Raw genomic sequence first — 23,229 nt, forward strand, 5'->3', positions numbered from 1 at the left:
TTACATTCGATTTCTTTGATTGTATTAAGCTCCATGGAGAGCTAAACCCCTAGTGGGTACTTGGATGATTGCGAACCCTAGGATGTATTCGTTTCATTGAACTTCTTTATTATGCTTTCAATAAATTGATGTTTATTGTGAGTTCCAACCTTGAATGCTTGATTGTATGAACATTTCCCCTAGAGTGACACTAGGGTTGAGAGTTCTTGTTGGTAACCTTGTGAGTGAGTGACACACCACTAGCGTTAGACAAAGCTAGGTTGGAGAGGGTTGAGAGGGTGAGTCGAGAGGTACAGGAGCGTCCCCTTTCCCCTCCGACGTGATAGATTCTACCTTCATTCCTCGAGTTCTTTGCGGCCATAATGGAGTGAATGGTCTAAGGGATGAACCTCCGCTGGGGCCTAGTTGCGCGTGTAATGGAGTGAAGCGTTGAGAGGATCTTAGTATCTAGGGCTTAATTGTGGCTAGGGACCTTCCATCTGGACCAAAGGGGTAGGTCTATATTTAGGAAGAGATTTATCACTTGGAATCCCTAGAGCTCATTGCAACTCTATGCGAGTGAGAGGTGTTGAGATTGTTCGATTTCTCCTCTGGGACATGTATAGAGTTAGGCATAGTTGACCTTAGATTTGGGACTATGTATGTAAGGATTTCCACGACTCACCATTGCATTGATTAGGAAGCATAATAGAGAGTTCTTGCAATTGAAGCGATCATCCTAGGTGAAGCATTATCCGAGTACCCCATTCTTTATCGATTGCCTTACCCTCTTCTTACTTTTGCTCTTTCACTTGTTGTTTTTATTGTTGAGAATGAAATCAATTTCACACTTATCACTATTAATATTCCATATAGCTAAGAATCAAATTAAGTATTTTCACTCCCTACTCCCTGTGGATTCGACCCCGCTCACCCGGGATTATTACTTTGACAAGCCCGTGCACTTGCGGGATATAAGCAAGGGGACCTTGTCAATATGTTTTTTTTTCTTTGGTTGTAGCTCCAGGTTATAACTCGACTAAACCCTTCCATATTGGTTGAAGGCGATCCTGAACTTGATTGAACACTTCATAGAAAAGGTAAAGACCCTGTGCAAGAATAGAATCATCCATCTGAAATAAAGGTTGAAGAGTCTGTAAATATGGCCGAACAAGAAGGACAACGAAGAACACTTTCGGATTTGTTACACTGACTATTCATGAGACACAATCAAGCATTGTTAGGCCACCAGTAGTAGACCGGAATTTTGAGTTGAAGGTAGCTTTCATTCAAATGGTTCAACAATCCGCACAATTTAATTGGTTAGTCAATGAAGACCCAAACAATCATATTAAGAACTTCCTTGAAGTGTGCAACATGTGAAAGATAAATGGGGATTCTGATGATGCAATTCACTTGAGAGCTTTCCCATTCTCATTGAAGGAAAGAGCGAAATAGTGGCTGCATTCATTACCAAGAGTTTCCATCACAACATGGAATGAAATGGTCAAATCTTTTCTTGCAAGGTACTTTCCTCTGGGAAAATTGGCAAAGCTTCATAATGAGATATCATCATTTGTTCAGATAGAGCTCAAATCCTTGTTTGAGACATGGGAATGATTCAAGGACCTCTTACGGAAGTGTCCACAACGCGGGTTCACCGAATGGATGGTCATTCACACATTTTATAATGGGTTGAACTCAAGCACCAAAAAACTTCTTGATGCTGGCAATTGAATGAGATATGTTTGAATAGCTACCAATAGAATGCAAAGGAAAAAAAGAAAGTGGCCGGCCTCCATGAGATTGATGCGGTTACATTGTTTTCAGCCCAAGGTGAATCATTGAGCAAGAAGTTAGACACTCTTACTTCTCAGAGAGTAGCGGCCACGATGAGTTACAATGGATGTGGAATAGGATGTGCTCCATCCGATTGGTAGATTGCTCTTGGCGCTACACCCTCAGTAGAACAAGTTGACATTGTAGGGAATATAATGAGAGCTCAATGGAATCCATATAGCAACACCTACATTCCAGGTTGGAGGAGAAACTCAAATCTTTTATGGAGTACCAAAAGGGAACAAAAGGCCATGGCACCACCGGGTTTCCAGCAACAACAACAAGCCCCGAACATGAAGAATTGAGTTTCAAGTTTGGAGACCCAGATAACTAATTTAGAGAAAGCTTTTACCAAATTCAACCTATCATCTGATTCAATGTTTCAGTCGGTCGAAGCTACACTTCATAACCACAGCATGTCATTGCACAACATAGATAATCAAGTGAGGCAAATTACGAATTCATTATCAGAGAGACCTCAAAGGAGCTTGCCGAGTAACACAAAAACTAACCCAAGAGAACATGTGAAGGTGATCACATTGAGAAGTGGTCGTGAAGTTTAGGATAGGCTTCCTAGTGAGAAGACCAATGTTGAGTCGCCCGAGGTCATGGAGGTTAAGGAAATAACAAAAGAGAAGGGGATGACATGAGTTAGGAGAAATAATGATTGGTCCTACACTTGAAACAATAGTCCTAGGATAAGCAATGTCAGGGTACCCCACTTGCTATTCATCACTTGTTCTATTTCACACTTTCTTAGTCTTCCATCATTTTGATTTGGTTTTTTTTTCTTTGGTTGTAGCTCCATGTTATAACTCGAGTAAACTCTTCCATATTGGTTGAAGGCGATCCTGAACTTGATTAAACACTTCATAGAATACGTAAAGAACCTGTGCAAGAATAGAATCATCCAGCTGAAATAAAGGTTGAAGAGTCTGTAAATATGGCCGAACAAGAAGGACAACGAAGAACACTTTCGGATTTGTTACACTTGACTATTCATGAGACACAATCAAGCATTGTTAGGCCACCAGTAGTAGACCGGAATTTTGAGTTGAAGGTAGCTTTCATTCAAATGGTTCAACAATCCGCACAATTTAATTGGTTAGTCAATGAAGACCCAAACAATCATATTAAGAACTTCCTTGAAGTGTGCAACATGTGAAAGATAAATGGGGATTCTGATGATGCAATTCACTTGAGAGCTTTCCCATTCTCATTGAAGGAAAGAGCGAAATAGTGGCTGCATTCATTACCAAGAGTTTCCATCACAACATGGAATGAAATGGTCAAATCTTTTCTTGCAAGGTACGTTCCTCCAGGAAAATGGGCAAAGCTTCATAATGAGATATCATCATTTGTTCAGATAGAGCTCAAATCCTTGTTTGAGACTTGAGAACGATTCAAGGACCTCTTGCGGAAGTGTCCACAATGCAGGTTCACAGAATGGATGGTCATTCACACATTTTATAATGGGTTGAACTCAAGCACCAAATAACTTCTTGATGCTGGCAATTGAATGAGATATGTTTGAATAGCTACCAATAGAATGCAAAGGAAAAAAAGAAAGTGGCCGGCCTCCATGAGATTGATGCGGTTACATTGTTTTCAGCCCAAGGTGAATCATTGAGCAAGAAGTTAGACACTCTTACTTCTCAGAGAGTAGCGGCCACGATGAGTTACAATGGATGTGGAATAGGATGTGCTCCATCCGATTGGTAGATTGCTCTTGGCGCTACACCCTCAGTAGAACAAGTTGACATTGTAGGGAATATAATGAGAGCTCAATGGAATCCATATAGCAACACCTACATTCCAGGTTGGAGGAGAAACTCAAATCTTTTATGGAGTACCAAAAGGCAACAAAAGGCCATGGCACCACCGGGTTTCCAACAACAACAACAAGCCCCGAACATGAAGAATTGAGTTTCAAGTTTGGAGACCCAGATAACCAATTTAGAGAAAGCTTTGACCAAATTCAACCAATCATCTGATACAATGTTTCAGTCCGTCGAAGCTATATTTCATAACCACACCACGTCATTCCACAACTTAGATAATGAAGTGAGGGAAATTACGAATTCGTTATCAGAGAGACCTCAAAGGAGCTTGCCGAGTAACACAAAAACTAACCCAAGAGAACATGTGAAGGTGATCACATTGAGAAGTGGTCGTGAAGTTTAGGATAGGCTTCCTAGTGAGAAGACCAATGTTGAGTTGCCCGAGGTCGTGGAGGTTAAGGAAATAACAAAAGAGAAGGGGATGACATCAGTTAGGAGATATAATGATTCGTCCTACACTTGAAACAATAGTCCTAGGGTAAGCAATGTCAGGGTACCCCACTTGCTATTCATCACTTGTTCTATTTCACACTTTCTTATTCTTCCATCATTTTGATTTGGTTTTTTTTTCTTTGGTTGTAGCTCCATGTTATAACTCGAGTAAACTCTTCCATATTGGTTGAAGGCGATCCTGAACTTGATTAAACACTTCATAGAATACGTAAAGAACCTGTGCAAGAATAGAATCATCCAGCTGAAATAAAGGTTGAAGAGTCTGTAAATATGGCCGAACAAGAAGGACAACGAAGAACACTTTCGGATTTGTTAGACTGACTATTCCTGGGACACAATCAAGCATTGTTAGGCCACCAGTAGTAGACCGGAATTTTGAGTTGAAGCTGGCTTTCATTCAAATGGTTCAACAATCCGCACAATTTAATGGGTTAGTCAATGAAGACCCAAACAATCATATTAAGAACTTCCTTGAAGTGTGCAACATGTGAAAGATAAATGGGGATTCTGATGATGCAATTCACTTGAGAGCTTTCCCATTCTCATTGAAGGAAAGAGCGAAATAGTGGCTGCATTCATTACCAAGAGTTTCCATCACAACATGGAATGAAATGGTCAAATCTTTTCTTGCAAGGTACGTTCCTCCAGGAAAATGGGCAAAGCTTCATAATGAGATATCATCATTTGTTCAGATAGAGCTCAAATCCTTGTTTGAGACTTGGGAACGATTCAAGGACCTCTTGCGGAAGTGTCCACAATGCAGGTTCACAGAATGGATGGTCATTCACACATTTTATAATGGGTTGAACTCAAGCACCAAAAAACATCTTGATGCTGGCAATTGAAAGAGATAGGTTTGAATAGCTACCAATAGAATGCAAAAATAAAAAAGAAAGTGGCCGGCCTCCATGAGATTGATGTGGTTACGTTGTTTTCAGCCCAAGGTGAATCATTGAGCAAGAAGTTAGACACTTTTACTTCTCAGAGAGTAGCGGCCACGATGAGTTACAATGGATGTGGAATAGGACGTGCTCCATCCGATTGGTAGATTGCTGTTGGCGGTACACCCTCAGTAGAACAAGTTGACGTTGTAGGGAATACAATGAGAGCTCAATGGAATCCATATAGCAACACCTACATTCCAGGGTGGAGGAGAAACTCAAATCTTTTATGGAGTACCAAAAGGCAACAAAAGGCCATGGCACCACCGGGTTTCCAACAACAACAACAAGCCCTGAACATGAAGAATTGAGTTTCAAGTTTGGAGACCCAGATAACCGATTTAGAGAAAGCTTTGACCAAATTCAACCAGTCATCTGATACAATGTTTCAGCCGGTCGAAGCTACACTTCATAACCACACCACGTCATTGCACAACATAGAGAATCAAGTGAAGGAAATTACGAATTCATTATCAGAGAGACCTCAAAGGAGCTTGCCGAGTAACTCAAAAACTAACCCAGGAGAACATATGAAGGTGATCACATTGAGAAGTGGTCGTGAAGTTTAGGATAGGCTTCCTAGTGAGAAGACCAATGTTGGGTCGCCCTAGGTCATGGAGGTTAAGGAAATAACAAAAGAGAAGGGGATGACATCAGTTAGGAGATATAATGATTGGTCCTACACTTAAAACAATAGTCCTAGGGTAAGCAATGTCAGGGTACCCCACTTGCAATTCATCACTTGTTCTATTTCACACTTTCTTAGTCTTCCATCATTTTGATTTGGTTTTTTTTTCTTTGGTTGTAGCTCCATGTTATAACTCGAGTAAACTCTTCCATATTGGTTGAAGGCGATCCTGAACTTGATTAAACACTTCATAGAATACGTAAAGAACCTGTGCAAGAATAGAATCATCCAGCTGAAATAAAGGTTGAAGAGTCTGTAAATATGGCCGAACAAGAAGGACAACGAAGAACACTTTCGGATTTGTTAGACTGACTATTCCTGGGACACAATCAAGCATTGTTAGGCCACCAGTAGTAGACCGGAATTTTGAGTTGAAGCTGGCTTTCATTCAAATGGTTCAACAATCCGCACAATTTAATGGGTTAGTCAATGAAGACCCAAACAATCATATTAAGAACTTCCTTGAAGTGTGCAACATGTGAAAGATAAATGGGGATTCTTATGACGGAATTCACTAGAGAGCTTTCCCATTGTCATTGAAGGAAAGAGCTAAATAGTGGCTCCATTCATTACCAAGAGTTTCCATCACAACATGGAATGAAATGGTCAAATCTTTTCTTGCAAGGTACTTTCCTCTGGGAAAATTGGCAAAGCTTCATAATGAGATATCATCATTTGTTCAGATAGAGCTCAAATCCTTGTTTGAGACATGGGAATGATTCAAGGACCTCTTACGGAAGTGTCCACAACGCGGGTTCACCGAATGGATGGTCATTCACACATTTTATAATGGGTTGAACTCAAGCACCAATAACTTCTTGATGCTGGCAATTGAAAGAGATAGGTTTGAATAGCTACCAATAGAATGCAAGAGAAAAAAAGAAAGCGGCCGGCCTCCATGAGATTGATGTGGTTACATTGTTTTCAGCCCAAGGTGAATCATTGAGCAAGAAGTTAGACACTCTTACTTCTCAGAGAGTAGCGGCCACGATGAGTTACAATGGATGTGGAATAGGACGTGCTCCATCCGATTGGTAGATTGCTATTGGCGGTACACCCTCAGTAGAACAAGTTGACGTTGTAGGGAATACAATGAGAGCTCAAGGGAATCCATATAGCAACACCTATATTCCAGGGTGGAGGAGAAACTCAAATCTTTTATGGAGTACCAAAAGGCAACAAAAGGCCATTGCACCACTGGGTTTCCAACAACAAAAACAAGCCCCGAACATGGAGAATTGAGTTTCAAGTTTGGAGACCCAGATAACCGATTTAGAGAAAGCTTTGACCAAATTCAACCAGTCATCTGATACAATGTTTCAGCCGGTCGAAGCTACACTTCATAACCACACCACGTCATTGCACAACATAGAGAATCAAGTGAAGGAAATTACGAATTCATTATCAGAGAGACCTCAAAGGAGCTTGCCGAGTAACTCAAAAACTAACCCAGGAGAACATATGAAGGTGATCACATTGAGAAGTGGTCGTGAAGTTTAGGATAGGCTTCCTAGTGAGAAGACCAATGTTGGGTCGCCCTAGGTCATGGAGGTTAAGGAAATAACAAAAGAGAAGGGGATGACATCAGTTAGGAGATATAATGATTCGTCCTACACTTGAAACAATAGTCCTAGGGTAAGCAATGTCAGGGTACCCCACTTGCTATTCATCACTTGTTCTATTTCACACTTTCTTATTCTTCCATCATTTTGATATGTTTTTTTTTTCTTTGGTTGTAACTCCAGGATATAACTCGAGTAAACCCTTCCATATTGGTTGAAGGCGATCCTGAACTTGATTGAACACTTCATAGAAAAGGTAAAGGCCCTATGCAAGAATAGAATCATCCATCTGAAATAAAGGTGAAGAGTCTGTAAATATGGCCGAACAAGAAGGACAACGAAGAACACTTTCGGATTTGTTAGACTGACTATTCATGGGACACAATCAAGTATTGTTAGGCCACCAGTAGTAGACCGGAATTTTGAGTTGAAGCTGGCTTTCATTCAAAAGGTTTAACAATCCGCACAATTTAATGGGTTAGTCAATGAAGACCCAAACAATCATATTAAGAAATTCCTTGAAGTGTGCAACATGTGAAAGATAAATGGGGATTCTAATGATGCAATTCACTTGAGAGCTTTCCCATTCCATTGAAGGAAATAGCTAAATAGTGGCTCCATTCATTACCAAGAGTTTCCATCACAACATGGAATGAAATGGTCAAATCTTTTCTTGCAAGGTACTTTCCTTCGGGATAATTGGCAAAGCTTCATAATGAGATATCATCATTTGTTCAGATAGAGCTCAAATCCTTGTTTGAGACTTGGGAATGATTCACGGACCTCTTGCGGAAGTGTCCACAATGCGGGTTCACCGAATGGATGGTCATTCACACATTTTATAATGGGTTGAACTCAAGCACCAAATAACTTCTTGATGCTGGCAATTGAAAGAGATAGATTTGAATAGCTACCAATAGAATGCAAGAGAAAAAAAGAAAGCGGCCGGCCTCCATGAGATTGATGCGGTTACATTGTTTTCAGCCCAAGGTGAATCATTGAGCAAGAAGTTAGACACTCTTATTTCTCAGAGAGTAGCGGCCACGATGAGTTACAATGGATGTGGAATAGGACGTGCTCCATCCGATTGGTAGATTGCTATTGGCGGTACACCCTCAGTAGAACAAGCTGACGTTGTAGGGAATACAATGAGAGCTCAAGGGAATCCATATAGCAACACCTATATTCCAGGGTGGAGGAGAAACTCAAATCTTTTATGGAGTACCAAAAGGCAACAAAAGGCCATTGCACCACTGGGTTTCCAACAACAAAAACAAGCCCCGAACATGGAGAATTGAGTTTCAAGTTTGTAGACCCAGATAACCGATTTAGAGAAAGCTTTGACGAAATTCAACCAATCATCTGATACAAGGTATCAGTCGGTCGAAGCTACACTTCATAACCACACCACGTCATTGCACAACTTAAAGAATCAAGTGAGGCAAATTAACAATTCATTATCAGAGAGACCTCAAAGGAGCTTGTCGTGTAACACAAAAACTAAACCAAGAGAATTGGTCGTAAAGTTTAGGATAGGCTTCCTAGTGAGAAGACCAATGTTGAGTCGCCCGAGGTCGTGGAGGTTGAGGAAATAACAAAAGAGAAGGGGGTGACACCCCGCAACCTACAAGCCAAGAATTCATTATCCTTCAGGATTAAAGAACGACCAAAATGATGAGTAATACAAGAAGTTCTTGGTTCTATTCAAGCAGTTGCACATCAACATCCCATTTGTGGAGGCGTTGTCTAAAATGCCTCGTTATGCAAAGTTTCTCAAGGACCTTTTGACCAATAAGAGAAATTTGGAGGGGAGTGCATTTGTGATCTTATATGCTTCACATTTGGTGGTGTTGTAAAAGAATATGTCGAACAAGAAGAAGTATCCTGGAAGCTTTATCATTCTAAGAAACATTGGTAATTTGGGTGAAGAAAAGGCATTGATAGATTTAAGGGGCTAGCATCAACATCATGCCTTATATATTCTTCAAGAAGCTAGGCTTGGGAGAGCCTAGGCCCACTCAGATGACACTCTAACTGGTCGACTAAATATTTAGACATCCGAGGGGAATCATTGAAGACATAATCGTGATAACTAACAAGTACATATCTCCTATGGACTTTGTAGTGTTGGATGTTGATTAGGATATTGATGTTCTATTGATACCTGGGAGGTTGTTCTTACGGACTTCCAAGTCTCTTATTTACATGGATGGAGGGGAGTTGACCTTATGAGTTGGTGATGACAAGTTGACATACGGCCTCGCCGAAACCATGAGATATTCTCTTGACTTTGATGATCCTTTATATTTTCTTGACACTAATGATGAGTTTATTGATGAATATGTGCAGGAAATCATGTGTTCGGACCCGTTTGAGGGCTTGCTAGATCAAGAAGTGAAGAATGAAGAAGTCTTGTCACTTGGTCTAGAGGACAAGGTTCAACCTACCGGGGATCATGAAGAGGATGGTCCAAAGATGAAAAGAGCAAGGAGACATCACAAGAATCACTCCAATGCTAGTGGGGATGTGCATGCACGAAGTAAGAGTGACGGACCTTTGTGTGGTAACAAGCTCGACAACTCTCCCTCTACCTTGAAACAATTGTGTGCATCATGCTTTCAAGTTGTAGGTAAGAGGGCAACTTTCATCCATGAGCCCCCGTGAGGTAAGAAGAGGTATGTCAAGCTTAGTGACGTAAAACAAACGTTTCTTGGTAGGCAACCCAAGTTTTTACTATTTTTCTAGGTTTTAGTTTAGTACTTGCATGAATAAGAATTTGAGTGTTGGTGTTTTGATCTTTACATGCTATTGCTATGTTTTTCTCATGGATTATTAATTTTTTTGTGTTCTTAATTGTGATTTGCAAAGTTTCTTGGTCATTTGAGCGTGTTTTCCTTGATTCTCTTGTCACTTTTACATAGTATAGGCAGGCTCTGTGTGTGTATGAGTGTGCAAAAATTTTATGTAGAGTCTGTAATTGTTTCTAAGTCATCCAGAGAGGACACACGAGCGTGTGTTTCTGTTCAGAGCTCATCCCGAGAGGACACAGGGGCGCGTGTTTACCCTTGTGGATGACCTTATGACGGTCATACGCCTGTGGATAATTTCCACATGGGTATGTGTTTTCTATGCAGAATTCTCAGACTCTATCCCGAGAAGACACAAGGGCGTGTCTTCCCCTATGGATGACTCTGTAAACTACACATGGGTGTAGATAATTTTCACAGGCCCGTGTGAAACTCTGTAGAGACTTCTCCTCCATTCCGAGAGCACACAAGGGCGTGAAGTTCCCCTGTGAGTGCCCCTGTGAAGATCCACATGCCCGTGTGAAATTTCCATAGGGGCATGTGGAACAGTTAGCCAAATCTTTCGGGTGGACAGAGAAGCCACATGGGCATGTGGGTGCCCCTGTGGGTCAGGCACACGAGCGTTACGAATTTCCACACGCCTATGTGGATGCATTCAGAGGCTATCATGAGAGCATATAGGGGCATGTGTCTACCCTTGTAAGCTCTCATGTGGAGTCACACAGCGTAGGTAATTTCCACATGCCCGTGTGGATGTGTAGACAGCTAATAGGCGCGATTTTTCTTTATAACCCACTTGCGCCCCTTCATTCTTTAACTCCCAAACACTCAAACAATGCCTCTCCTGAGTTTCCCAACCCCTCATCGTCTATTTATAGAGTTCTACGGTTGTTTTCCGGCTATATTCGAAGCTTTTTATCTCTATTTCGTCAGTAAGCTCTCATTCTCTTTTTCTTTCGCCAATCTTGATTTATTTTTATTAAACTGGTGAACATTGTTTCATTTTCTTGTTTAAATGATTGGTGCATATTTTTGAGTAAATTTAGAATGAATTTTAGATATATTTTTTGGATTGTTGCATAGTGGCCGTGCGATTTTCATTCCCCGCAGACCCACACGGGCGTGTGGAATTTTCACACGACCGTGTTGATTTAGGTAGTATTGTTTTGTGAGTTTATTTGATCAATTTTCTTTTCAATTCTTGCAGATATGGCTTCCAGAACAAAGAAATCAACTGGCAAACATCCCAGACAACACTCCCCTGAGCGAGAACATATGGAGTTTACTATTCTTGAGCACTAGTCTTGTTTTGAGCGCTTGTCCAAGTTGAAGTTTGGATGGTCTTGTTTCCCAGATGTGAGCGCTTTGAGAGAGTTTGCGTTAGAGGACGACAGGGCAGATGAGGTGGAGGAGTTACTTGCTGTAGGAAGTTGGTGACGTCTACTTTCTATCAGAGGGTCAGCCATCTGTATACTGACGCTAGAGGTAGTTGTATCTTTTGAGTTGGATAGATCTTACTCCAGTTTCGACAGCATAGACACTATTAAGTTTAGAGCGTTCGGCCAGTACCACAACATGAGTGTTATGCACTTTTTAGTTTGACTAGGTTTATACAATGAAGACCTACATTGACAATCAGGAGTATGAGTAGTTAGCGCACATATAGAGCACTATATGGCCAGGGACAGTACAAGCCAGCTACATGTTTTTCTCGACCTGCATATCGTTATCTTCACGCCATTTTGAGCAGGTCGGTGAATAGCCGTGATGATATGACTAGTGTACTTAGTCGCGAGGAGTTTCTGTATTTCTACTCGATGGTACGGAGCGTGCCACTCCACCTGGGACACATCATGGCAGAGTAATTGTGTCATCAGGGACAGTATGCCACTATAAGGGTGCTCTTCTTTGGCCCCTACATTACTAGGCTCATCATGGGGATGGGCCTTCTAGATGCCATTCACAAGGCTGAGAAGACGATTATACCATCACTTCTCAGCTTGGAGACCATGCGATTAATGGGCATGATCGGCAGATATAGAGACAGGGTGTATGTGATAAACATGTCCCCACCAGAGCAAGTTAAGGTTGGGGGAGAGGCAACAGAAGGATCCCAGCCTGCCCTGGAGCCGCAACAGGATCCGATGGAGACTGAGGCGCCTTCTACAGCACATGAGCAACTCTAGTGCATATATTTTCTCCCACTCGAGCCTATGATCGATTTGAGAGGTTCGAGAGTGCTGTGGGAGTGTTACAGGCAGATATGGCAGAGATTCACGCCACACAGCCCGCGAACCACATAGAGGTTATGGCGCGTCTCGATATCCTACAGTACCACCGTTCGAGCGAGACGTGACCTCACCTTATGTGATGAGACCTAGGACTCCACCGACATCAACAACACCACCAGTAGCATCACCAGTTCTTGCAGCACCACCCGCTTCACCACTAGCAGCAACGGTAGCAGAGGCAGCAGCACCCGACATTGACGCTTGATGCGTCTTTATTTTTTCTTGTCTTTATGTTTTCTGTATTTTATTTTTGAATTATATTTTGTACTTGTACTACTCAGAAAGGATTCTTCTTCTGAGTTTATCTTTTATTTTCAGTTCTCTTGAGTTGTATTTCATTTTTATATCTTTATATACTCGGGTTTATTTTGTTTTTGATTGAGCTTCACTGAACCCTCTTGTGTGTACATGTAGATGGTCTTGTGAGTCTAGAATTTGAGGAATAGTCATGGATAATGTCAATGTGACATTCACATGACCGTGTGTGCTCCACAACCCATTGGAACTCAACTCTCAATGAACATAGCTCCATTAAACATACTATTAGGAGTTCAGGGGAGTATTGTTTCAAATGCCCACCTCCACATATGTTTTTGATTGCTTTATATTTTATTGTGATTACATGCGTACAATGAGGACAATGCACATCTTAAGTGTGTGTGTGGGGGCGGGGGAGTTCACATTGCACATGTTCTATAATTATGCTTTTATTGTTCACACTCATGTAGCCAATGGCGGTTCACCTTAGTTGCAATGGTTGTATTCTTAAGTTTAGGAGAATTTTTAACATTGAATGTTCACATGCTCTAGTTTTTACTTGAATTTTTAGGAATTTTTTTTCAGATTGACATTTGTTGCACAACTCGCTCATTAAACCTTGTGGAAACTCAAGTTCAACAATTAAGGGACTAGTTTACTTGTTTCTTGTTGCAATTTCTTCAAAAAAGAAAACGTTATGCTTGTTTTGTTTGTGCATTGGAGGTGGAAAGAGCTACCACCTATGAAGTATAAGCTACTCTCATAAGTCAGATACTAGTTATGCCCTAATGAGAGAAAGAGCTATCTCATGGGATGAGTGAAAGCTACTACCCCGATAGAAAGAACTACATCTCGAAAGTGTGAATGATAAGGTCCCTTTGCGTATATCCCGCAAGTGCACGGGTTTGTCGAAGTAATAATCCCGGATGAGTGGGTATCATATCCACAGGGTGTAGGGAATAAAAACACTTAATTCGCTCTTTAGCTATGTGAAATATGAATGGTGATATGTGTGACAATGATTCAATTCTCAAAAGTAAAAACAACAAGTAAGAGAGCACAAGTAAAGAAGGAGGTAAGGAAATCGATAAAGATGGGGTACCCAGATATTGCTCCACCTAGGACAATAATTTCAAGTGCAAGAACCCTCTATTATGCTTCCTAATCAATGAAAGTGATTTATGGAAATCCTTAATTACATAGTCGCAAATCTAAGGTCAATTATGCCTAACTCTATACATGTCCCCGAGGAGAGATTGAATAACCTCTCAACCTCGTACTCGCATAGAATTGCAATAAGTTCTAGGGATTCCAAGTGATAAATCTCTTCCTAATTGTAGACATAACCCTTTGGTCCAGGTGGAAGGGCCCTAACCACAATTAAGCCCTAGATACTAAGATTACTTCTGCGCTTCACTCCGTTGCACCCGCAACTAAGCCCCAGCGGAAGGTCATCCCTTAGACCATTCACTCTATTGTGCCCGGAAAGAACTCAAGGAACGGAGGTAGAATCTAACACATCGGAGGGGAAAAGGGACGCTCCTGTACCTCTCGACTCACCCTCTCAACCCTGTCCAACCTAGTTTTGTCTAACACTCGTGGTGTGTCACTCACTCATAAGGTTACTAACAAGAACTCTCAACCCTAGTGTCACTTTAGGGGAGTATTCACACAATCAATTATTCAAGGTTGGAACTCACAATAAACATCAATTAATTGAAAGCTTAATAAAGAGATTCAAAGAAATGAATACATCCTAGGGTTCACAATTACCCAAGTACCCACTAGGGGTTTAGCTCTCCATGGAGCTAAGTACAATTAAAGAAATAGAATGTAACCCCCTCGAGAGTCATGTCGATGGTCTTGTGGAAAGTCCTCTACTCGTCGTCCAAAGATCCCCTTGTCTGGTATAGGATACGCCTCGACGGAAGCTCCCCTACCAACCTTCTTCCAAAGAGATGACGATGTTGGAGCTGTAGAACCTCTCCAAACCCCTAGCCAATACCTCTCAAAACCCTAGCCGAAACCCTCTCTGAAGTTGGGGAAAAGATGGAGAAAAGAATACTGAAATCAGGGTTGAATCGGCTTTAAATATGGCTGGAATCGGGGATCCACACGCCCCTGTAGATTTTTCACACGGGCGTGTGGAATTTACACACGCCTGTGTGGAATTTCAACACGCCCGTGTGGATTCTCTGATCTGTAGTTTTCTCGGCCGGCTATGAATAGTGCTGCTACAATACTCTGTCACAGTGTTACTGCAGTGATCTGCTACAGTATCCGGCCTGAAATACTTCCCGAATCCATACTTTCATCGAGGTAACGCAAACGGACACACGTTCTCGTCGTGGATCGCTTTGCTTCTTCAATGATGGAAAAGTTGGTGGAGATCTTGTTCTATATGCATTAGTCAGAATGCTTGAGTATGACTGCCCTTGTGCCCCTCCAAATGGTTGTGCTAACTTAAATACGAGGAGGTTGGCACACACTCTAGCATCTCACACCCGACCTATGTCTTCGCGTTTGAACCTTAGCAAGATTTCCTCAAAAATTGGTGCATTATGATCCACATTGGCTTCTTTCTTTCATAATCGGCCTCACAACCCTACTTGCATAAAAGTAACATAAAAACACACATATTAGTGTAAAAACCTCGAGAAAGGTAATGCTTAACATAAGGAAAGGATGTTTCGCATTCATATCGCACAAGCACTTATCAAGTATAAAGCTACTCTCATAAGTCAGATACTAGTTATGCCCTAATGAGAGAAAGAGCTATCTCATGGGATTAGTGAAAGCTACTACCCCGATAGAAAGAACTACATCTCGAAAGTGTGAATGCCATCTTAGAGGCCATGATAGGTGCTTTAGTAAACATGTTTTTATATGTGTTTTACATGCCTTGAGCATCATTTTATATATGGTTTATGTCTCATATCATGTATTGGGTGTTCTTTTGTGCAACTAGGTTGCAGAGGCCTTGAAGAAGTAAAAGGGAGCAAAGATAGACTAGAAGGGCACGGATCTTGGGAGTTCTTGTGCAATTCAGTAAGTAAGACACAAGAGGAGTTCACGAATGTGGGGATGTGTGCTAACTTCCAAGTAAAGTCAAGTCAATTCACTATTTGGAAGGGCACAAAGGCAGTCACATCCTTATGTTCCTTCTCTTTGTGAAGACTGCAAGGCCTCTCAAAGACAAGTCGATGAAGAAAAATGTTTTAGCCTACCACATGATCATGTGCCTAACAATGTGTCCTCAAGAGGAAGATGTTTAGACTGTGTTTGAGAAAAACACTATAGCAAAGCACTACAGTAAAACACCGTAGCAATTTTAATGTAGCAGTATTGTAGTAAAATTACTATTCACACGCTCGCGTGGAAATTCCTGCAGCCCACGGGAGCGTGTGGAAAATCCACATGGGCTCGTGAGGGCATGTGATAGTCTCGATTCTGAGCTATAAATAGGCCGTTTGCCCTATTTTCACGGACTTTTTTGCGGAGCTTTGAGCGAGTACTTGGAGGGCAAGTCGGCTAGGGTTTCAGGAGGAGGTCTTTGCCAATTTGGAGGGAGTTTTTCACCAACTTTATTGGTTCCATCACTGTCATAGCACTTGGGGAGGCATTGGCAATCTAGCTTCGGAGAGGAGCCCTTTAAGACGTTAAACTACCTATTAAGGCTATTCAACAAGAATTTGAGGGGGTTTTTATCTATGGATTTCATTGCTGTTCATTGTATTCATTATTGTTTTGTAATTAGGCCCATGGAGAGCTAAACCCTAGTAGGTATTTGGGCATGTGAACCCTAGGATCTATGATTATGTATTGATTTGCTCTATGTTCCTAGTTAATTCAAGTTGATTTGAGTTTTAACCTTGTGATTTCATTGCTTGCATGTGTTGTTGATTCTTGTGATTGATTTACATTGCTTAATCTTTTACTTTGATGCAAGAGGTCTCCATTAGTGTTAGAATGTCAAGGTTAAAAAGGGTTGAGAGGGTGAGTCATGAGATAGTGAAGTATCCCTTTTCCCCTCCGATTGAGTGTTTTCTGTCTCTGTATTCCCTATTCTCTGTGCAACCATATTTGGTGTGAGGTGTGGATTGATAGATTTCTCTGTCAGGACATTGTAGGGGGTTAGGGATCCTTCACTAGAACATTGGGTTGGATCTATATTTAGCAATTGGTTGTACTCATAGGTATCCCTAGAGCTTAGTTCGGTTATATGGGGTGTGAGGTATTGAGATTGAGCGATTTGTACACCGGGACCTTGAAGGGGACTAGTATCGGTCACTTGGAGAAAAGGACATGTTGTTCTTGGATTACCTCGACTCATTAGACTCAGTTTAGGGGAATTTAGCGAATCTTGAGCTTCAGTAAAGATCCTAGGGGGAGCATTGTCGGAGTACCTCATCTTCAGTGATTGAGAACTCCTTTACTCTATTTCTTACCCATTTGCTTACTTGTTAACTTTTCTTGCAATTAGTTCACTTCATCACTTTCATCAATTTTGACTAGACAACTGAGAAGTGGTTAATAATAATACTTTTGTTCCCTGTGGATTCGACTACCCACTCACCGAGGTAATTATTACTTCGACACCCGTGCACTTGTGGTTTACACGCAATTCGGTCGTGTCAAGTTTTTGGTGTCATTGATTGGGAACTGGATATTAGGAACACTAGAACTTGGTTACTTTAGTCGTTCAAATTTTCATTTACTTTTCTACTTCATATATCTATCTTTCGCCATTCTCATTGTTTCTTTTCATTGATTTCAGCTACAGGTTATGACTCGAGGGAACCCTTCGACATTGGTTGAAGAGGATCTTGAAATTGAGTGAAGATTTCGTAGAAGGTGCAAGGAACCTGTGAAAGAATAGAATTTTCCAGCTGAAATAGAGATTGAAGAATCAGAAAACATGGCTGAACAAAAGGGGCAACTGACAAGGTCCCCTTGCGTATATCCCGCAAGTGCACGGGTTTGTCGAAGTAATAATCCCGGGTGAGCGGGTATCGAATCCACATGGAGTAGGGAATAAAAATACTTAATTCAATTCTTAGCTATGTAAAAGATCAATGGTAATGACTGTGACAATGATTCAATTCTCAACAGTAAAGGCAACAAGTAAGAGAGCAAAAGTAAAGAAGGGGGTAAGGCAATCGATAAAGATGGGGTACCCGGATAATGCTCCAGTTAGGATAATTGTTTCAAGTGCAAGAACCCTCTATTATGCTTCCTAATCAATGCAATGGTGAGTTGTGGAAATCCTTAATTACATAGTCCCAAATCTAAGGTTAACTATGCCAAACTCTATACATGTCCCGGAGGAGAAATCGAACAATCTCAACACCTCGCACTCGCATAGAGTTGCAATGAGCTCTAGGGATTCGAAGTGATAAATCTCTTCCTAATTATAGACCTAACCCTTTGGTCGAGGTGGAAGGTCCCTAACCACAATTGAGCCCTAGATACTCAGATCACCTCAACGCTTCACTCTGTTGCACGCGCAACTTAGCCCCAGCGGAAGTTCATCCCTTAGACCATTCACTCTATTATGGCCGCAAAGAACTCGAGGAACGGAGGTAGAATCTATCACGCTGGAGGGGAAAGGGGACGCTCCTGTACCTCTCGACTCACCCTCTCAACCATCTCCAACCTAGCTTTGTCTAACGCTCGTGGTGTGTCACTCACTCACAAGGTTACCAACAAGAACTCTTAACCCAAGTGTCACTCTAGGGGAAATGTTCATACAATCAAGCATTCAAGGTTGGAACTCACAATAAACATCAATTTATTGAAAGCATAATAAAGAGGTTCAAAGAAACAAATATATCCTAGGGTTCACTATACCCGAGTACTCACTAGGGGTTTACCTCTCCATGGAGCTAAGTACAATCAAAGAAATAGAATGTAAAAGCAATGAATCCATAAAGAAACCCCCTCGATAGTCATGTCGATGGTCTTGTGGAAAGTCCTCTACTCGTCGTCCAAGGATTCCCTCGTCCGGTATAGGATACGCCTCGATGGAAGCTCCCCTACCAACCTTCCTCCTAAGGAATGACGATGTCGGAGCCGTAGAACCTCTCCAAAACCTTGGCCAATACCCCTCAAAACCCTAGCCGAAGCCCTCTCTCAAGTTGGGGAAAAGATGGAGAAAAGAATACCAAAATCGGGGCTAAATCGGCTTTAAATAGGGCTGGAATTTTGCGACTACATGGGCGTGGATGCTCCACGCGCCCGTGCAGAATTTCCACACGCCCGTGTGGATTCTCTGTTTCTCTGGTTTCTTGGCCGGCTGTGAGCAGTGCTGCTACAATATATGCTACAGTATTGCTGCCGTGCTCTGCTACAGTATTCGACCTGAATAGCTTCCCAATTCCATACTTTCATCGGGGTAACGCAACGGGCACACGTTCACGTCGGATCACTTGCTTCTTTAATGGTGTACACGTTGGTGGAGCTCTTGTTCTATGTGCATAAGTTGGAATGCTCGAATGTGACTGCCTTTGTTCCCCTCCAAATGGATTTGCCCACTCGAATACGAGGAGGTTGGCACACACTCTAGCATCTCACACCTGACCTATGTCTTCGCGTTTGAACCTTAGCAAGATTTCCTCCAAAATTGGTGCATTATGATCCACATTGGCCTATTTCCTTCATACTCGGCCTCACAACCCTACCTGCATAAAAGTAACATGAAAACACACACATTAGTGTAAAAACCCGAGAAAAGTAATGCTTAACATAAGGAATGAACGCTTCGCATTCGTATCGCACAAGCACTTATCAGCAACAAAGAACACTTTCAGATTTTTCTTGGCCTACAATTTGTTAGACACTGTCGAGCATTGTAAGGCCACCGATAGCAGCCCAGAATTTTGAGTTAAAGCTAGGTTTCATTCAGATGGTTTAATAGGTTAACCGATGAAGACCCAAACAATCATATTGAGTACTTCCTCGAAGTTTGTGACATGTTGAAGATCAATGGGGTTTTGGATGATGCAATTCGCTTGAGAGCTTTCCCTTTTTCATTGAAGGAAAGAGACAAACAATGGCTCTTTTCATTGCCAAGAGCTTCTATCATAATATGGAATGAAATGGTTGAAGCTTTCCTCGCAAGGTATTTTCCCCTGGGAAAATCATCATAGCTTCGTAATGAGATATCTTCATTTGTTCAAATAGAGTTTGAATCCTTATTTGATACTTGGGAATGATTTAAGGACCTCTTGCGGAAGTGTCCACAACACAAGTTCCCCGAATGGATGGTCATTCACACATTTTATAACGGGTTGAACTCAAGTACCAAACAACTTCTTGATGCAGCCATGGGAGGAACATTGGGAAACAAGATCCTCGAAGAGGCCCGCTAGCTGATTGAAGAAATGTGTTTGAATAGCTACCAATGGAATGCAAGAGAAGAAAAGAAAGTGGCCGGGCTTCATGATATTGATGCGGTTGCATCCTTAGCAGTCCAAGTAGAGGTATTGAGCAAGAAATTGGATACTTTGACTTCATCAAAGATAGCCACAATCACATGTTATGATGGTTGTGGGGGTTCGTATATGCTATCCGATTGTCCTATCTCGATTGCTACTCCAACCCCAATTGAACAAGTAGATTTTGTGGGCAATTCAGGAAGAGGACAAGGTAATCTTTATAATAGCACCTACAACTAAGGGTGGAGAAACCACCCAAATCTCTCATGGGGAAATCAAGGGCAGCAAAATGCCGCTGCCTAACTAGGGTTTCAGCAAACACCTTCGATTCTGGGGAGAGTTTTAGAATTAGAAATGGGTTTGTCAAAGTTTATTCAATCAACCGACACAAGGTTCCAAAACATAGAGGTAACACTCCGCAATCACACCGCTTCTTTACATAATTTGGAGAATCAAGTGGGACAAATAGCGATGTCATTGGAGGAGAGGCCTCTATGAAGTTTGCCAAGTAACACTGAGACTAACCTAAGAAAGCAAGTGAAGGTGATCACTTTGAGGAGTGGTCGAGAGCTCCAAGAAAAGTTCACTATTGAGAACAATTCTAAACTTCTTCAAGCTAAAACTCCCACTGGGAAGACTGCTGAAATTCCTCAAGAAAAGCCAAAAGATAAGATGTAAGATAAGGAGAAAAGGCCAGCTGTGTCTTTTCCTTCATTTTCTCCAAGAATTTCTTATCCGGTATGTTTGAAAAAAAAAATCTGGTTTATGAGCAAAATAAGAAATTTCTGGATCTTTTCAAGCAGTTACACATCACCATTCCGTTTGTGGAGGTGTTGTCTCAAATGCCTCATTATGCAATGTTCGTAAAGGACCTCTTAACCAACAAGAGGAAGATGGTTTAGAGTGTGGCTATAGTCTTGGAAGGTAATTGTTCGGTAATGCTTCAAAAAAATTTGCCAAACAAAGCGAGAGATCTGGGAAGCTTCATCATACCTTGTGCAATCGGAGGTTTGGGGGAAGAAAAAGCTATGGTCAATTCGGGAGCTAGCATTAATGTCATGTCATACATATTATTTTAAAAATTGGGGTTGGGAGAGCCAAGGCCAACCCGCATGACTTTACAGCTGGCTGATCGTTCCATTCATCATCCTAGAGGTATAATTGATGATGTTTTAGTGAAGGTTGACAAATATATTTTTCAAGCAGATTTTGTTGTGTTAGATGTTGATAAAGATACAGAGGTTCCATTAATTCTACGGAGACCCTTCTTACGACCCTCCAAGGCACTCATTGACATGGATGGAGGTGAGATGACACTGTGCATTGGAGAAGAAAAGATCACATACCGCCTTGCCGAAGCAATGAAGCACTCTCTTGACTTTGATGATACTTGTTATTTTGTTGATGCCAGTGATGAGATTGCTAATGAGTATTTGTAGGAATTTTTGCATCCGGATCCATATGAAGAGTTTTCGGATATGTAGGAGGAAAAATTGAACAATTGTGTTGAACAAGTCCTTAATGAGCAACCACAAGGAGGGTTCTTGAAAAGGATTTTTCGCTGAGGCAGGTCGAGACATCATCACCGAAATCACTCTTACACAATAGGAGATGAGGACTCACAGGAAGAGCATGACACTTCCTCATTCGGTAACATGTTTCAAAATTACTCCTTAAGCATGAAGAATTTATGTCCATCATGCGTGCAAGTTGCTAAGAAAGAGGTTTTTCATCTTTGTTAGCCAACATGAGGTAAGGACAAGGACATCAAGCTAAGTGACGTTAAACAAGAACTTCTTGGGAGGCAACCCAAGTTTAAGTAACATTAAACAAGCGCTTCTTGGGAGGTAGCCCAAGTTTTTAGTTAGTTTCTAGTCTTAAATTTTAATTATGCAGTGATAATGTCATGAGTGTGTGTCTTGATTAATTTTTGTTGATTGCTGGTATTCTTGTGTAATTTATTGGTGATTTGAAATATTTTACATGTGTAAGGCATGGTTTAGGGTGAATTAATGTTTAAAGTTGAAAAATTGGTGTTAATTTAGAGTTTCGGGTCTTGTGTGGGCTGTTTGTAGAAATTTTGTAGTCCACACGACCATGTGGAAATTTCATGCGGTCGTGTACAGTACCCACGCGGGGCTGTGGAAAATCTACACCCCCATGTGCCTACAAGAAGATGAAGGGGCATTATTCATCATCATTCTTCTTCAAGGAGCATCTTTATCTCCCACCCCTTCACTCCTATAAAACCCTAGTTTTGATCTCTCAAACCAATTTTCTTCAACTCCTTGGAGGTTTTGATGTGTTTTGCCGGAGTTTTCACCAAGTTTCAATCTCCAATTTGTTCTGGTAAGGCCTTACTCTCTCCTACCTCTTCCATGCCTCCATTTCCATTTCCATGGTGCTTTCATGGTGTTTCTGTGCAAAACTTCTTAGGGAATCATGTTAGACATCTCTTATTTGTGCAAAACATGAGTTGTATGAGGTGTAGGAGCTTGATTCTGGCCAAGTCATTAGAATCGGGTGCTCATGCTGGCGCGTGGCCCGCCAGGCTGAGACCGCGCCCCAGCCACGCGACTGCCTGGCTGGGAGCGTGCGTGATAAGTGCTTGTGCGATATTAATGCGAAGCGTTCATTCCTTATGTTGAGCATTACTTTTCTCAGGTTTTTACATTAATATGTGTGTTTTTATGTTACTTTTACGCAGGTAGGGCTGTGAGGCCGAGTATGAAGGAAATAGGCCAATGTGGATCATAATGAACTTATTTTGGAGGAGATCTTGCTAAAGTTCAAATGCGAAGACATAGGACAGGTGTGAGATGCTAGAGTGTGTGCCAACCTCCTCGCATTCGAGTGAGCACATCCATTTGGAGGGGCACAAAGGTAGTCACACTCGAGCATTCCGTCTTATGCACTGTTCACAGCCGGCCGAGAAACCAGAGAAACAGAGAATCCACACGGGCGTGTGGAAATTATCCATGCCCGTGTGGCAATTCCGCACGGGCACGTGTATCGTCCACGCCCGTGGAGTTGCCCGATTCCAGCCCTATTTAAAGCCGATTCAGCCCCGATTTTAGTACTCTTTTCTCCATCTTTTCCCCAACTTGCGAGTGGGCATCGGCTAGGGTTTCAAG

At 41.7% G+C, this 23,229-nt stretch overlaps 3 non-coding genes across 3 annotated transcripts; all 3 read right to left on the bottom strand.

The window, feature by feature from the left end:
- Positions 1-1,531: 1,531 nt before the first annotated feature.
- On the bottom strand, positions 1,532-1,637 carry LOC120254276. Its single transcript, XR_005534571.1, has one exon. It is a non-coding gene; the product is annotated as a small nucleolar RNA R71 (small nucleolar RNA).
- Positions 1,638-6,392: 4,755 nt separating this feature from the next.
- LOC120254277 lies at positions 6,393-6,498 on the bottom strand. The gene has a single exon (XR_005534572.1). It is a non-coding gene; the product is annotated as a small nucleolar RNA R71 (small nucleolar RNA).
- Positions 6,499-19,805: 13,307 nt separating this feature from the next.
- LOC120254274 lies at positions 19,806-19,911 on the bottom strand. Its single transcript, XR_005534569.1, has one exon. It is a non-coding gene; the product is annotated as a small nucleolar RNA R71 (small nucleolar RNA).
- Between the last annotated feature and the right edge of the window lie 3,318 nt (positions 19,912-23,229).

Source organism: Dioscorea cayenensis, unplaced genomic scaffold, assembly GCF_009730915.1.
Source record: "Dioscorea cayenensis subsp. rotundata cultivar TDr96_F1 unplaced genomic scaffold, TDr96_F1_v2_PseudoChromosome.rev07_lg8_w22 25.fasta BLBR01000403.1, whole genome shotgun sequence".
Classification (NCBI taxonomy): domain Eukaryota; kingdom Viridiplantae; phylum Streptophyta; class Magnoliopsida; order Dioscoreales; family Dioscoreaceae; genus Dioscorea; species Dioscorea cayenensis.